Consider the following 5,194-nt stretch of genomic DNA (forward strand, 5'->3'; position numbering starts at 1 on the left):
CAGTATAGAGAAACGCAAGTGAAAGCATTCGCTCCTCAGTGTTTATCTGCAAAGTTACAGGAATTCGCTGATTTTTATAGCCATATTTTTTACAACATTGTTAACATCTTATGCTTTCACTTTTCACAAAAGGGTAAACTTTTCTCCGTGCTGTAATTGCCGCTAATTCATGGTTCATGGTTCCAAAAATGAACTAGTTTAGTTTTTTTGTTTTTTTTTGTACATTGTGATTGCTTTACCATTTGTAACTTTTTCTTATACTATTTTAATACAAATAAAATGAAACCAAGTTCACATCTGTGCTGTTTATTAACCCCCCTGCTTATTAACCCCCTTCTCACCTCCAGGGACGTGCACAGATAGACTCTAGGTGGAGCTAGAGCATTTGCCCTTTGCCCTCTTGACCAGAAGTGCCCTTTTGAAAAAAAGAACATTTTTATTTTTTTCAGTTTACAGCAGGGGTCTTCAACAGGGGGTCCGGGACCCCTAGGGGGTCCTCAGAGTTACTACTGGGGGTCCGCCAAATCTTTATGTGATAGGATTTTTCTTTATACCATAACCACTCGAAACCTAGCATCCCTTTTCTGAGGAGAACTTTAGCCAAAAATAGCCGATCTACAAGCCCACAACGCCTCGCGCTGCGAGGCGTTGTGGGCTTGTAGATCGGCTATTTTTGGCAAAGAGGTATATAGGTGCAGAGGGAAAAAAGAGCAGACCAAGTAAACAAAAAAAAGTATAATTTACTTGAGCACCTGCCCCTCAAAATGTTTTTTTTTTACATTTAATACGTTTAAAACCTTGTGAAATGGGACATTCTGCATTATGAGCACTTTCTACTTTTAGTACTTTAAGTACATTTTGGTACCAATACTTTTGTGCTTTTACTCAAGTAAATTTTGAATTACGGACTTTTACTTGTAACAGAGTATTTTTCTACATTGCAGTATTGATACTCTTACTCAAGTAAAAATGTGAGTACTCTTTTCCCACCACTGGTTGCTGTGAGCCTGATGATAGAGGCTGAGTCACGTGGTTTCATGTTGTCTGGATAACTTTCACTTTGCTCTGCTTCCACTTCTCTGAAATCACGTGACATCTGAGCAGATGCATGTGTGCGAGCAGACGCATGCACACACACACAACCACACACACGCACGCAAGCACACGCAGGCAGGCAGGCAGGCAGGCAGGCAGGCAGGCAGGCAGACAGACAGAGAGACAGACAGACAGACAGACAGTCAGTCAGGCAGACAGACAGACAGACAGACAGACAGACAGACAGACAGACAGACAGACACAGACTGGAATGCCCATTTGTAGGAAGCAACATCCCAACTTCTTTTGAAAAACAAAAAATAAAAAAGTATCCTTTTTTTTCTCCAATATTTTTATTAATTCCAAAACTTCCATCATGGACGCTTTTGCAATAAATAATAAAATGCTATAAAATATGTACGCTCATATTCTTATTTAATCATTATCTTCATTTAATCCAAAACAAAAAGTAAAAGTTTTACACAAGCAATAATACCTAATAAAAGATCATGTTGCATGAACTGCTGTGATGCATGAGCAGGGGATACAGACAGGATAGGTGCCTACGAGCTTGTAGATCGTCTATTTTCGGTGAAGAGGTTTTTGTGTAGAGGGGAAAAGAGCAGACCAAGTACAGAGTGAAAAGTCAAGTTTACTAAATACAATAGTATAAAAGTATGTAGGCCTACAGTCTGTCACCAGTGAATATAAGCATGAAGCAGTGATGTAAAGTAACTAAGTACATTTACTCAAGTTTTTGATTTATTGAATACTTTATTAGCAGTTTGCAGAAAAAAAGCACATGAAAGTACAGTTCAATACAAGGTCTGCTAAGAGGATTTTAAACGCAAGAAAGCACTAAGGCTGGTTTCCATTGGGGTCCTTTGTACTGTACTTAAGTAACATTTTTAGGTATTTTTAGCGGCTCTATACCTGGCTTTTGCGTCAACGTTCTGATTGGTCTGACACGTCAACAAAGTGATTGGTCAAGCTTCACGTGACACGTGGCTATAAACACATTATAAACACTTATTGATGACAAAATGTATCAAAGGCGCCGCTACCTTCACACAGGTGTGATTTTTTACTTTACTGGAGTATTTCCAATTATCTATGCTTTTACGCCACTACAAGTAACTTTAGTTACTAGTTACTAGTAGATTTGTATTATTTTTTAAAAACATACGTTAACCACTTCAGCCCTATATACAGTATATGTGGGAGGGAGGGGAGGATGGGTGGGAGGTGAGGAGGGGGGCTCGATATATGGAGGGGGGGATATACGACAGCACCACACTACTTGGCCGTTATCGGTGGACTGCTGGCCCGCCAGCGCTACGCCGGATGGGCGCTATGCCGGATGGGCACTACTTGCTGCGCATGGTTAACGATGATAAGGACGGCACGTGGAGACGCTCCGGTCCGCGGGGCGTGGAGACGTCGTGACATTAGAAATCTGGTATGATTTGCTACCTGGGTTGCTGCGAGCTATTTGTCAAGATTATTGCCACAGCCTACCGCTGGTCCATATAGCCTGAACTCCTTCAGGCTATGGACCAGAGCTATAGCCACAGCCCATATAAAACCTGGACCTCAACGGAAACAAGACCGCAAGGACTTTTTTGGACGGACCTTTTAGACAAAGTATTATAAATGTCCAAGCCCAAGGAGTGGTTTTGGTGCAACACAAATGCTTGCCTAGTGTGATCCCTAGTGTGATCCCTCACATGCTACTCAAAGCAGACATTCAATTTAGTAAATTTAGTAAATTTTTCCCGCATAAGGTTAAGGATATCACAACTTTCAGCAGCTGTCACAAATTCCCCTAGGGAAATTGAATTTCAATCTTTATATGTCTTACTAGACACCTTTACAAAAAATTGGTGAAGACATTTCTTGTTAAGGAATTTATTCCAAGATTTGACATTATTCTGATAATATCCCGTCCTTCACACAGGATTCAACAGACCTACTAAAGACTCTGAAGTCCGTTCAGGATCCGAGCACTGTGACCTACATGGCCTGTTTGGATATCGAATCCCTGATTCCCTGTACACCTCAGTACCCCACACAGGGACCTTGGAAGCTCTGACACTGTTCCTGAATCAGCGTCCACCGGATTCAACACCAGAAACACATGTTCTTATCCATGTGTCGATTTGATATTGGAATCAGGGATCAAATCGACAGGAAGTGATGCCCACATCGCCCTAGGAAACTTGTGGATAGAACTGACAGAGACTCTACTCACACACAACTACTTCATGTTCTAAGACGAGAACTATCTACAAGTCAAAGATGTGAGTATGGGCAGCAAAGCTAGCCCGTCCATAGCCAACATCTATATGGGTGTTTTTGAACATCTACCATCTACTTTGGCAGTTGTCTCCTGGAGAGCGGTTTTCAGATGATTCCACAGTTCTTCAGGATTGTCAGTGCTTGGGTGCTGTACTTCATCAAGTTTCCTATTGAGCTTAGCTTGGAATTCCTCCTCCAGTAGGTGGAGCCTCTCTCTCTCTCTCTCTCTCTCTCTCTCTCTCTGATGATATATATTTTTATAATATGTTTTGACACCATGTTGCTTTGAGGTGTGGTTACATCTCCAAGTGGTTTTATTCTGCAATATTCTGAGTCAATCGAGTCAATAATGTGACCAGTTTCCTCAGTTTTTGCGGCAAACTCCTTCATCCCCCATTCTCCCGTCCCGTCATCCTCTAACCCCTTTAACCCCTGCTCTCATGTCTCATCGTCCCCTTCATCATCACACTCTTCATCCCCTCACACCGTTCTCACCTCTTCATCCCTCCACCTCTCATCCCTTCATTAACGCAATACGTTATCCCCCTCACCTCTCTTTCCATTTCACTCTATTCAAGTCATTTCTACATCAACTTTTCATTCTTCAATAAATAAATAACTCAAATTGATTTCATTGTTTGAAGGTGTGGTCTTTACTGGTGAAAAATAAATCTGGTTCCACCAATATAATCTTACAGATGACATATTTAAAGGATTACACTTTAAATCACTCCTCAACAAAACATTTGAATGAATCCATGGTTCAGTTACATTGCCATGTACGGTACTAACATACAGCTTCTTTTATAATCGCTAATGGCTACTTGTTCCTGTTTTTAATAGCTTTGTTAAAATGCACCCATTCATCAAAGTTAGGCGACCTCCATCTCCCTAATACCGAATTGATCATCTTCTGGCTTCAACTGAGCTTTCTGGCTCATATTATATGTATCAATTTTGTAACCCATTTTTCACCCAGTGCCAATTGCCTAAGCTTGTAATCCTGGGCGCTACTCTCCCTCTGCCAGCCTGGGGAGAGCGCCGAACTGAGCTCATGCTTCCTTCAATGCATGACGAGTGAGAAGGCCGCTGCTTATCACCTGATAGGGGGGAATTTCTCCGGTAGGTAGCGCGTGGAAGGAACATGTTATTCCAACCAGTTCATTTCCCCTCCATCAGGCGCCCCGGCTGACCAGGGGGAGGCAGTATAGAGACCAGGATTACTGCTTGTTTTTTGTGAGGGTACCTAGAACATGCAAACTCCACACAGAAAGGCCCTTTCACCAACCCCACCTAGGGTATTGGCACTGATGGCGCGGAGGAGAGAACACATCCCCAGCACCCACAGCGTCCCCTGCGGGAATCGAACCCAGGACCTTCTAGTTGAAAACAGGGGCGTCAATTGGGTATGGCAGGCTATTGCAGCTGCCATACCCTGGCTCCAGGGGAGAAAAAAAAAATAAGTACTTTTTTGATAATAAATCGGGAAAATCAGGCAAAAATAAGAATTAAATAACATAACCCTAACCTAACCCGAATCCTAACCCTAAAACCGAAATAAAGTAACCAAAAACTAGAAAAAAACGAACCCAACCCGCCCAGAACCGCACAAACATTTTGCGCGTGCGCGGGGGTGACCTCATGCACGCGCGCTGCGCGCGCGTGCATGCTGCCATACCCTAGCTTTTGCTGAACTGACGCCACTGGTTGAAAAGCGTTGATTGCGACTGCTGCTCCACCTTCGAACAACACAAACAACGAATGTCCTGACAGTTAAGACTGTTTCCCGGTTCATTCCCTGTACAAATACAATTATGAATGATGAAAACGATAACTCCTATGATGATAAGCACGGCAATCG

The sequence above is a fragment of the Gymnoscopelus microlampas genome, assembly GCF_963454915.1.
Source record: "Gymnoscopelus microlampas genome assembly, chromosome: 3".
Lineage (NCBI taxonomy): Eukaryota > Metazoa > Chordata > Actinopteri > Myctophiformes > Myctophidae > Gymnoscopelus > Gymnoscopelus microlampas.